Below are 13,177 nucleotides of genomic sequence, written 5' to 3'. Positions count from 1 at the left end.
TTACGGGCGGATAACAGAGTTACCAGATCATTCGAACCAGAAACCGCCAAATCGGCCTCCACAGTAGCCCCGAAAACTAGCCGATTGCGAAAATTGTAAGTAGCCCAAAAGTAGCCAAAATAATTTTTGTTTGCAAGGGATTTTTTGCGCATATAAAATTACTTTTCCGCAAGAACATTTTTTTTTAAATCATTACATTTGAGGTGCGAACGGCGTGGTTATCTCACCGCGCGCACCATGGGTTTATTCTAGGCAAAATACCATCATGAAGGCCATGCGCCAGAGGAAGATCACCGGGGTCAGAATCCAGGGCGCGTAACTGGCCGCCCAGCTGTACGAGTCTTCGGCATCTCTGCTGCACACATGCCCGGAACAACTCCGAATCAAAAGCAGCTGTATTGTGTCACAGGGTATAAATATACATATAGAGTTTGTCGCGGAAAAGGATCGAGCGATCACTGTATACGATTTAGAAAAAAACTCCCCCCACCTCCCCGAAGGGGATCGTGCGGAAATGCGAATGCATTGGGTGCACCGATGAGTGCGCTGCAGCAAGCAGTAACGGAGAGAGGCGTGCGCTCCGCTGCATTTATATACATTTTCCGAGCGCAGCGAGCGGAGAGAGGGTACGCGGAGAGGAGAGAGAGACCCGCGCAACACGCCCGCCCCGCGCGCGAGCTCTCTCTCCCGCCGAGCTCCGCGATGCGAGCGCCCTCACACGCCCGAGCGCGCTCCTCCTCTCCCCTTGCCCTCCGCTACTCCCGCCCGAGCTACCACCTGCTCCAGTTGCTAGGCGCGCCACAGCTGTTGCTAGGGGCGAGGAGGAGCGCGGAGAGATAACACCTGCGGGCGCACGCCGACGGAGCACGACAACCCCCGACTAAGAAATGCATTCGCATTTACGACGACGACGAAGGCAGAACTACGAGGCGCGCGCTCACGTGCGCTCGCGCTGGAGGAATGCAGGCGCACGCCGACGGAGCACGACAACCCCCGACTAACAAATGCATTCGCATTTAAAAAAGTTTCTTGTCACTTGACGCAACACAAACTAAACTTTAAGAAAAAGACAACAGAGAGGACATTTCCTTACAATATGTACAGATGCATACAGACACTGGCAAGGCTTCGAAGAATCACATAACTTGAGGCAACACAAACAAAACCTCCAGAGAAAAACAGCACACAGAACATCTATTTACAGTCGATACAGCTGCATACAGAAACTGACTAGACTTCGTCCAATCACATAACTTGATGCAACACAACCAAAGAGACAAAGGGCAGACAGAACAGCTATTTACAATCTATAGAGCTGCATATACAAACTGCAACGCTTCGTAGAATCACATAAGTTGACGCTACAAACAAAACCCCAAAAGAAAAACAGCACACGGAACGATCTATTTGCAATCTATACATACAGAAACTGACAAGGCTTCGTAGAATCACATAACTATGTACAACAGGGTAAAAGCTTATTTACAAAGGATTGCTGTCAAAGGATTGATTATTTCTAGTATTCTTTTAGTTGGTGCGTGCGCCAGCTGTGACGTTTCAATTAGGGGAGCACTTATATTTTAATTAGTCTAAGCGTGGTCGGATCCATATTGAATGTTGAGTAAAAACCATATCATTTTTTGCTCTCGTTATGTTCATCACAAATAAAAAATTGCAAATAAAAGTTTGACCCATGGAAATCTGCTATCCTGCCCCAAAACCCGCCTTTTGATGCTCCAAAGCTGCTCCAAAACGGCATCATTCATGCTCCCTGAGCTGCTCCAAAAGGCTCAAGCCTGCCTCCACTCCTGTGTACACCTTGCTCGCTTCTTACTATCCTTTGGTGGCGGCGTTTCACTGCACATCCCCGCTCTGCGCCCTGCCTGTTTCAGCTGGGACTATTTTTGGAATAAATGGTGCGAAGGGCTGTTTGGAACAAATCGTCGACTCCGCAAATTTAGTGTCGCGAATAGCGGGCTTCTCGATATGATTATTTGCGCGCACCAGCCGGTGTGGTGAAAGATGGTAGTAGCTTTTCCTAGCTTTGCTTCCGAACGGGATTATATAATTTCTCTTGGACACCGCTGTCAAACTTTTCAGTGGTTCTTTTAGTATTACAACCTGAACGAAATAGCATAGCCAAGTCTTAAAAAGTTATGATTCATGGCTTTCTACGAATTTGCGAGAATTTGTTCATTTGGAAAAAGAGTTGGTATCAGTCGACATTTGGGGCTGAACGAAGAGCGCCGTTCTGTCCGTCGGCTCCATGCTGTTCCTGTATCTTCGCTGTTCATCACATGTCATGCAGTAAAGCAGTTACGTTTTGCTCTAGGCTTTTTGTCGCCAACACCAAGGCAGCTGATATGCTCGCTGCTCGTCCACCACGCTACCACTACGTGACTTAGGCGACGGAGCTCGGTTCGGGGACGCCTTGGCCAATGTAACAGCGCCAATAGTGCAAAAAATCATTCCACCTCGCCTTCCATGGCTGCCTCATTACGAGACAGCAACGCAAATACACCCATGAGTTTTTTGTTAGAAATAAATAATAAAATAACGAGAAAAGCGATAACCTAACTCCCCCAAGTGAAGCACAACAGAAAACAATTAAAAGGCCGCCGCCGCATGGAACAAAAATTGCCTCCATCTCCCCGCGAGGGAACCCTGGTGTGATGCGGCGCATCTGTGGGTTCAATTGGCATTTCCATTGGGTTGATTCTCTACATCGCGTGAAACGTATTGTGAACGCGTAGGATGCCTTCCATCACATACGGATGTTCTCATACACGGGACGATGGAGGCAATTTTACATTGTCATGCACATGCATACGCGAAATGAGAGAGTACACGTGTTTTAGCGGCCACCACCCAGCGCGATACCCGCTTTATATTCACAGCGCTTGAAGGAGAGGAGACCGCGGAGGAGAGTCGCGCATGCGCGCACATACGCACCAGAGCAGCTGTTAACGCAGCGTTAACGCAGCGAAGCGCCCGCCAACCAAGCGCGCCAGCTGTCGTTATGTTAATGCGCCGGAGTGAGTGTTGCACACAGCTGTGGGAGAGGCGAACGGAGGAGGGCTGCGGACGGACGCCGCCGCCGCCGGCGACGACGCAGGAGGGACACGCCTCAGAGCAAGAGATGCGCCGCATCTAAAAAGAGACGAATCGGTGAAAAAACGCTTCCCGTGGTCGGAATCTTACATGGGTCTTTCGCGTTATGAAACCGGGTTCTGAACGATTGAGTTCGGGGCGTCATCTCTCGCGTGTTGCTCTCATCGCCAGTTCACATGCGTTCGCTCGTAAAGTGGGGAGCACAGACGCCGAGTTCGCGCTACAGGCGCCGAGTTCGGGAAGCCCGTTGCCGCTGGTTCTAGCGCGTGCTAACGCGGTCCACTTTGGGAGAGATGTGAAAGCCTGCGGGCAATACAATCCGAGCCTGCCAGTCGTGGAGAACTTTCAGCGGCAAGTTCGGAAAAATCCGTGTGAGGTGCAACAGCCGGGTCTCCGACGAAGAAAGGGGGGCCGCCAGCTCTGCTCTCTCTCTCCAGGCTTGCACCACTAGTGCAACTGGGCTATTTTTTTATAACGGCGTTACGCTGTACAATAACCCCCTGAAAACGAGATATTGGCAACAGAAACTTTGGACCAACCTCGGCTGTTAAAAATGAGAGATAGTGGCACTCGCGTTCACTGCCGAATATGTCATACGTACAGACATTTAATGTACAGAGAGTGGTCTTGCTCAAGTCGTAAAGGTGCTGCAGCTTGTCCTTATGGAAGCCATCACTACATGAACGTGTAACATTCTTATTTACGATTTGAAAACAGGCGATTGAAATTATTGCTTGTTGGTGATACAACTTTATCCTGTTTTAAGAGCAGAGCTGTTATAGCCGGCCGTAATGTGTGGCGCGTAACGTGGAACGCGTAACGCATTAAAAATACCAAGAAAATTCTGAGCGCTCGTGAGCGCGTGCCTCGCGGCGACCGCCGACCATCCCCGGCACGCGCAGTGGCTTTAACAAAAAAAAAAAGAAAAAAACTTGCGAAACCCCTCGACCGCTCATCGTGGCGACCGCTCATCGTTCCCGGCCACGGAGCAAGAATATATAGGAGCGGAAACGGCCATTGCGGCTGGCGCGATCGAGCGACCAGATAAATGTCACAATGATAACTACAGCGTCCTACGGAGCTCCGCAGCAGCGGCGGCGAACAATTTGACAGCGGCACCTGGTTGAATGTATTAAAAAAATTGGCCGCGTATCTGCTCCTTTCGTTGCAAATGTCGTCAAAAGGCGATAGTCTTTATCGACTTTTGCCAAGTAAATGCCTCCCTTCGCTTTCCCACTCACCTCCCATGTTGTTCCTCTTGCGTCGCGCTCCTCCCAAGGTAAAGACGCCAAAGGTTTGCTTAAATCGTTTTAAATTTCCCGCGTTCCGCTGCTCCAAACCGGGTGTCTCGATGCCAACGCTGCCGTACGGCGAAGACGCGTGTGAATCGAGGCGCCCTACTTCAACGTTTATAGAACCGCGTTTCCCTAGTCCACGTGCGTTCCAAGCAGAACGTGGAACCTATCTAGTGGAACCTTTCCTAACTCTTGCCACTTGATTTCTTCAAATGCCGCCAGAAGCTATATGGCGCGGGCAACAGCAGGCGACGGCGGAGTGATATTTTTTTCTTCAGTTGATGAAGTATTTAATCTCGCCAAAGTCAAACATGTACAATTTTTTTTAAAGGAACGCTGCAAATATCACTTCTGTATTAATTTGTTGTCTTATATATGCGTAATGTCTTGCTGTTCTTCAACAATATTGACAAGTATGAACATTACACCGGACTTAGACGGGCACATTTAGCTGTGACTATATAAGACTTGCGCAGGCATTGTTTTACTTTGGCCTGGTGGCTGAATCGAGTCACAGACAGACAGACAGACGGACAGACAGACAGACAGACAGACATACAGACAGACCAAAATTTCTGGGTTTAAGTAGCCCAAGAAAGACTATCGTCTTTAAAAGCATTGCTGTTGTTTGCAGCATTCGCCACAAGGCGTGAATCGCACGACGCGGGGACGGTACGCGCGTTTATCTCGGACGGAGCGCTAGCGCGCGCGTGCGCGCGCGTGCGCGCGCGCGTCATCGTCCCGCAACGTCGGTGATGCTGGCACTTTTCAGTGCACTGTCGCATAACAATAAATTGGCCGGTGCACTCAACTTGCTTCCAGCGCATCGCATGCCAGATAAGGCCGTGCGTTTACAGGTTTAACATTTTTTTGCGTTTGCAAGTTTGTATTTTGGGCTTGCTGCTCGCGCAAGATTGCTTACACATTACAAGAAAATGCCCCTTTTATTCGCTCGTACCGGCCGGTTTAAATTTGACCGAAAATTAATCGCGAAGGCGGGCTCTTCAGCCAACGGAAGCTCAGAAGAGCGCACACACTCTCGTTTCGGCCATGGAATGTTTCGGCGGCCCGGCGAAATACCGAATGCCGCGGCCGGGTAGGACTGGACGAGCGCGAACAGAACAAGCGCCGGCCGTGGCGATCACCGCGCACTTCCTTCGCTTGCCGCCAGATGCCGGAAACTTGACGTTCGCCAAGTGCTTGTGACGTTATAAGGCTGCCCCAGGAAGCTCAGTTTCCCCTACTATTTTAGTCTTGCTCCGTGTTCCCGGCTGCGCAGGAGCTTTAGCAAAAAAAAAAAAAAAAAAGAAAAAAAAAGACAGACTGGAGAAAACCCCGAGGAGCGCCTCGTGTTGCCTAGCAACCAACAACGCCACAGCTGGCACAACACCTGCTCCACGGAACCTCGACGCGACTCTGCAGGAACGCCGCTCATGCGTCGTGCACGTACGCGCAGCGGCTGCGCCCCAGCTGTCGTCAAGCGAAACCGCGCATGTAATACTTGGCATGAGGAACACAACGTTATCGATATATATGACGGTTACTTACATTAAAGGTCACAGTGGCAATATCGGTAACGAAATAGCGGACGAAATGGCTAAAAAAGCAGCAAAATATGGCGAAAAAATTGACTGGCCTATTTCACTACAGTTTATCAAAAAAAAAAAACAGCTCAATATTAACCTAAAAAAAAATTGGAATGTTGAGTGGCAACAAGAAGGAAATGAAAGCTACACATTCCAATGGATAAAGAATATTCACAAAATTCCGGACCACTTTCCCACCAACTATTACACGTCACAGTTTATCATTGGACACGGTAGATTTCCGTTTTATTTTCATAGGTTCGCCATTACAAATAATAACATATGTAAATGTAACCTACCAGCAGACAGTTTTGACCACTATTTATAGTACTGCCCAATAACAAACACTGAGAACAACTTCTTGATATCCATAGAAATTATCTCGTAAGAAGGAAACCAGAGCTAATAAAACATACAAAAACATTAAAATTTTTAGAAGAAATTAACGCTAATATTCAACAATACTAACCCCTCAAATATTTTGCCACGATTTCACACACACGTAGAAACAAAGTCAGCGGCAAATAACGCGATAATAGCTTTTAGATCTTTTGTATTTATCATTGTTCTGTAGTGAGTCATTTTCTGCGTAATTATCTTGTTTAATTACCTTTTTACATTTCTTTAATTTTAAATCCAAACATCCATTTTCAATGTATTTAATTTACCCGTTATACCTCGGTGGAACGGGAAGGGTTACTACTACTAGCATAGTGCAAGGCGACTACGGAACATGTAAATAAAACCCGCCGCGGTGGCTCAGTGCCTAAGGCGTTGCGCTGCTGAGCACGAGGTCGCGGGTTCGATTCCCGGCTGCCGCGGACGCTTTTCTGATGGAGGCGAAAAGCAAAAACGCCCGTGTGTACGAGATTTCGGCGCACGTTAAACATACCCAGGTGGTCAAAATTAATCCGGAGCCCTCCACTACGGCGCGCCTCATCGCCTGCGTTGCGTCGGCGCGTTAAACCCTACAATCAGGTCAGGATCAACATGTAAATAAACAATTTCAAACTCGTACAAATGCGTGGTGATGTGTCCTTCAGAGCTCACGTGGAAAGAAATCCTGCAGCTCCGCTATGGTTCCAGCCTTGCGCGACTTAGCGCAAGCATCGCCAGTCTTTTGAGTTTGGAGATGCATATCTTATCTGGAATATAATAAACGCGCTTAAATTAATTTTTGTAACCCATATACTGCCATTTTATGCACTTATAACGACTCTATTTTAATACCTCATGTTTATAAACTTGAACGGGTGTTTTAAATTACGTTTAAAATTCGTTAATTTTTTTGTGAGTAGTGGTAAGAGCGGCTGTTAAAACTCGCAGTTTGATTGTGTTCGAGAAAAGTAAGCCAAGTAAAGGAGTGAGCATACAATCAACTTGTAATATACAAATGAGAATATAATGCAGACGTCTTTTGTTTGTGCGGGGTATACGATAAAAAAATGTTGGTGCGTAACAACACTTTTCTTTCAATCGCGCAATGCATGCCAGCAGGGCTGAAAGAATAATGCCTAGCTACCGCACTCAAACGAACAAAAATACAGGTAAACAAAAAAGTTCAGTACCATTTCACTCTGTGAAGGTGGATGACCAATGGCGATGTATGCAGCTCCGTTGACCGTTCCACAGTCCAAGTAGTACACACTCAAAAACACGTTTGTTCGTAATTTGCTATGGGGCACACTTCCTAGTTAATTAGCTTAATGAAACCTTGATAGAAGATTTATAGGCCACGGGATGGTGGGGTTTTATTCTAGGGGACAAAGATGGGGGCTGCCTGTTTCCCTCCCGCAGAATCCCATGTATTGACAGCCGATGAGAATTCCACTATACTTAAAACTTCACTATAAACTTCTTAAACATGAAATATGAATCAAAATTGGCGTAATGTTTGACTCATCCTAGCGGCCAATTTCAGTATGATTTTTTTTTCACGAAATGTACGTTTTATTGAGAGCTACAGAGCATTCACCGGAAAGTTGGCGTTGCGGTCAAATTTGTCGACGTGTGGGTGCGCGTAGTTTTGGTCAAAACCTAGCCCGTAACAGCTACACTGTGAAAAACTGTTTCGTAGCGGGTGTGTGAACCAATGTCGCGGTTGCCGGAAAAGTGAGAGAATCGCATGCAGTTAGCCGCGTGCGCCGGGCAAGCGTAGGTTACTGAGGAGCTAACCGCGAAGTTTCTGAGGCGCTAACCGCAGTGACTCCTTGGGAATTGGGAGCACCTGGCCGAATTGGTGGATAAATCACCATAACTAGAATATCGTAACGGCGTAATTTGGTCACATATCTGCCGCTATGGTAGCATGCCGATCGGAGTGAAGCAGTCAAGGCGTCGACGAGGTTTTAAAGTTAACATTTAATTTACTGGTAACATTGATGACATTTAGCACATAAGAATCAGAACGAATACACTTGTTACATAAATGAGAAAGACAGTCATAGATCAAGAGTACTTAGCGGGACATGGCTGACTGGATCTCGGTCTCCCGGCGGGAGGGCACGACGACAGGCGGCAGAGTTTCTGAAGTGAGTCCTGGTGCAGGTCGCACGCCGCCCCCAATTAATAGCCGGAGGCGCCGCGTTACTTTAGCTTCAGGCGGCCCGGTGGGGGACGTATTGGGGGAAAAAGCGCATCCTGGAGAGTGCGGACGCAATGGAACAAGGCTTACTGCAGCCAATCGGGGAGACGCTTCTTACTTTTCTCGAACACAATCAAACTGCGAGTTTTAACAGCCGCTCTTACCACTACACACAAAAAAATTAACGAATTTTAAACGTAATTTAAAACACCCGTTCAAGTTTATAAACATGAGGTAAGGCATGTCCCCGCCAAAGTGAAAAGGAAAAAATCAAACACAGAAGACACCAAGTTCAAACTCGAAGGCGCCCGTTTCCGGCAAAAGAATTACTGGTGAGAATAAAGTAGTGCATACAAACTCGAAAGGGGAAAAGACAGGCGGTCGTTTGAACCAGACCGAGGGTTCGGAGCACAGAGCGACCCGCGTAGACGCAACGGGGGGTCGGAGACGCCACGGCGGCGCGGTAACACAAGCCGAGACGATGGCTCGCTCCCCTCAATGGCCGGCGTCTCCTGGTCGGCCGACGGGCTTACACACGCGCCGGAGCCGTTTCTCAGAAAAAAAAAAGGGGGCCAGGGCCTAGCCGCTAGTCCGAAGCGCTTTCACACAAAACACTTGGGAGGAAGAGCCCCGGCGGCGGGAACAGAACTCAAAACAACCAGAAAACATCTACAGACCTCCGCTTCGCGACAATATAAAATGACAAGAAACACCTACACAGCATGTACGAAGCCAGTAGCGACCGCAAAGGTCGCTCTCTTTCCCAAACCGCGAAAGGCAACACTACACGGAACAATATCGCAATAGCATGAGGCATGCACAGGCGGGAAACCAGAGCATAGACCCGGGATCAGGCCTCCCACAACGTTTGAAAATTAGCGAGACCTTTTTTGTAGTCAAAGAAGTCCTGAAATTTGTCTTTGTTAAGGCCATCGCTAACCCAATTTCACACGGCCCAGTAGGGTATATGCACCAACAGCACATACATGAAGGGCAAATAAATGGTGAAAAAGGTCCTGTGCATGAAGTTAGTCACTTCATCAGCCGATGGCGTTACATGCAGTATGATCGCTGCTCGCAGCTAATTTGAGCACTGCTCACCAGGAATGGCCATTCGTGAGCGTGAACGCCGGGCACCGAGAATGGCCACTCCCGACTGTGAGTGCCGCTCACAAAAAGTGGCCACACTAGCCATCATGAGCGCCGCTCATCAAGAGTGGCCACTCGCGAATGTGAGTGCCGCTCACCGAGTACCGAGAGTAGTCACTCGCCACACTGAGCGCCGCCCTCCGACTGTGGCCACTCGCAAGGGTGAGGGCGTTTCACCGAGAGTGGCTGCTCACCATCATGAGCGCCCCTCACCGAGAGTGGCCATTCGCCGTCATGAGTGCCACTCGTCAAGACTGGCCACTCGCGAACGTAAATGCCGCTCACCGAGATAGGCCACTCGTGGTCATGAGTGCCGCCCACTAACAGTGGCCGCTCGCGAGCGTGGGCGCCGCTCACCGAGTATTCACTCGTCATCAAGAGCGCCACTTTCCGAGAGTGGCCACTCGCCATCATAAGCGCAGCCCAGCAATTGTGGACACTTGCGAGCGTCAGCTCCGCTCACCGAGAGTAACCGCTCGCCATTACGAGCGCCGCTCAACGAGAGGGGCCACTACTGACTGAGTGTGAGAGCCGCTTACCGAATATCGCCACCCGTGAGCGTGAACACCACTTACCGAGTGTCCACTCGCGATCATGTGCGCCGTACAGCAGTCTCCACTTACCATCATGAGCACCACTCACCCAAAATGGCCATTCGTGAGCGTGAACTCTGCTCATACGGGTGTCCACTGGGCAGCGTAAGCGCCACTCACCAGCGTTCCCTCGCCATCATGAGCTCCCATCGCCGGGAGTGGATTTGAGCGTCGCTCATCGAGAACATCCACAAAGCGATAGCCCGCGTGCTTAGTGTTATTTGAAAGTTAGTTCACCGCCATGCGACTTTATACGATGTTTTCGCCAGAGATTTGCACAGTGCTTCCTAATTTGGCATTGCGATTCTCGACAGTCTCGGAGAATACGGCTATCTCGCTCGTAAAACAACGTAGACTTGCTTTGTCTACACGCCGCTCTTTTGAGCGGCATAAAATTTCTTGCGGCAACGATATCGAAGTTGGCCCATGATCCGGGACGTTGCATCAGCAGTTTAGAAATAGTTCTTTGTTTTTGTCCACGTGCAGCTTCGGCAAGGTGTCCACGTAGTGCACGTATGGCGGCGTGGTTTGGTTCCGCAGTCTGATCAGAAGAAGTTGTGCGGATTTTAAAGACGACAGTCTTTCTTGGGCAACTTAAACCCAGAAATTTTGGTCTGTCTGTACGTCTGTCTGTCCGTCTGTCTGTCTGTCTGTGACTCGATTCAGCCACCCGGCCAAAGTAAAATTGATATTGCGCAATAGTATACTCACAGCCACATGTAAACGTGTGAGCCCGGTTTATAGGTTCATACTTGTCAACTTTGTTGAACAAGAACAAGAAATCACGCAAATATAAGACAGGAAATTAGTACACAAGGGATATTTACAGTATTCCTTTATTAAAAAATTCATGGATGCTTGGTTTTTCGACAGCAAATGATATTCTGCACTGCAGAAAACCGCCGCCTCCTGGCGGCATATGAAAAATCACGCGGCAACAGCAACGAAATGTTCCACTAGCTAGGTTTCAGGTTCTGTTTGGAACGCACGTGGAGCACGGCCACGCGGCTCTATAAACCTTCTAGTCGGCCGCCTCCATTCACGCCCGTCTCCGCCGTACTGCACCGCTAGCATCGAGGAACCCGGCCTGTAGCAGTGGAACGCGGTAAATTCAAATCGCCTTGCGCAAACCTTTAGTGTGTTTACCTTGGAATGAGCACGACGGTACAGGAAAAGCATGAGAGGTGAGCGGGAAAGCAAAGGGGGGCATTTCCTTGGCAACTGTCTACAAAGACTATCGTCTTTTGACGACATTTGCAACGAAAGGAGCAGATACGCGGCCAATTTTTTATAATGCTCCGACAATGCGCTCTGGTCTCTATACTCCATAAGCAGCGCCCGACAGCTTTGGGCCATGCGTCGATAGGTAAACCCCTCGCGTCTACCCACCGCCCTAGTGCAGTGGCTAAGGCGGTGAACTGCTGGACACGAGCTCGTGGGTTCAACTTCGCTCGCGGCGGCCGTTTCTGCGATGGAGGCGAAAAACAAAATCGCAAGTGTGTTGATTTCGGGGCATGGTAATGGTCCCAAGGGACTCGAAATTATGTTTTATCCCTCCACTACGGCATGCATCATAGCCACTGCGGAGCTTCGCTCGTAAAACACCCAAATTATTTTCCTCGCTTCACGTATCCTTCTCATTTTGGTATCGGTGCAAACTGGGCCGCATTGAAGATTTTTACAAAACGGAAAGATTCACGTAGTTTACAAACTCAAAGCAAAGTTGAAATTCGCATGCTGGAAAAAAAGCAAAATGTGTGGGAATGCGATATTAGTGGTTGTTGTGAGTCGTGAATGTGAGTGGGAGACGAGAGTGGTGAGCGCGAGTGCGACTAAGTGCGAGTGGCAAATGCGAGTGGTGAGCGTGAGTGCTTAAGGGGATATATATATATATATATATATATATATATATATATATATATATATATATATATATATATATATATATATATATATAGCGAATCAGAAAATGGGTAATGAGGGGCTCAGTGAAAACAAGACAGAAAATAAGGGTTGGCAGTCAAGAAAACCTCGGAAAGCAAAGGGGAGGTTGTGGTGCGTCATAGAAACAGATGAAGAATTTTTTGAGTCAGAAAGAAATTGGTGAAAAAATACCCGCCGGGTGGGATCCGAACCCACGACCTCCAGAATACCGCACCAGACCGGTATTCTGGAGGTCGTGGGTTCGGATCCCACCCGGCGGGTATTTTTTCACCTATTTCTATCTGGCTCAAAAAAATCTTAATCTGTTTCTATGACGCACTACAACCTCCCCTTTGCTTTCCGAGGTTTTCTTGACTGCCAACCCTTATTTTCTGTCTTTATATATATATATATATATATATATATATATATATATATATATATATATATATATATATATATATATATATATATATATATACAGGGTGATGAAAGTTAAGTCGACAGGTTTTTTAAAAAAATAGGCGCTTAGATTTACGCGAAGACGACCTCTACAGTGAGGTTATGCGCCCAGGAAAACACATAAATAGAAGGCAAATATTGATTTTGAAGGCGTAATTAACTAAAATTGATTAATTAACTTTTTAGTGGCTACAGTAATCAGGCATGTTTGTATTGGAAAGTTAGACGCAATCTTGTTTCTACGCAGTTTAAATTGGCAGAATTCTTCTAGCGCATCCGTAGTCCGAGATATCAAACGGCGAAGTTTAATTGCCGTTCGCATGATTACGCATGCAAGACAGTCTGTACCGGCGCAAAGCTCCTCCCTTCTGTGACGTGTCTGCTGTGTACGGTGTTTAGTTCGACAAAGGGGTGGACGCACAGGAAAAAGTGATAACTGGCACCCATCATCATTCTTGCCAGGCGTTATCGCAA

Source organism: Haemaphysalis longicornis, unplaced genomic scaffold (assembly GCF_048455015.1).
Source record: "Haemaphysalis longicornis isolate Haplotype H1 unplaced genomic scaffold, Haemaphysalis longicornis Haplotype H1 scaffold_1, whole genome shotgun sequence".
Taxonomy (NCBI): Eukaryota; Metazoa; Arthropoda; class Arachnida; order Ixodida; family Ixodidae; genus Haemaphysalis; species Haemaphysalis longicornis.
The sequence above is the reverse complement of the archived record's forward strand: the minus strand, read 5'-3'. Positions refer to the sequence as shown.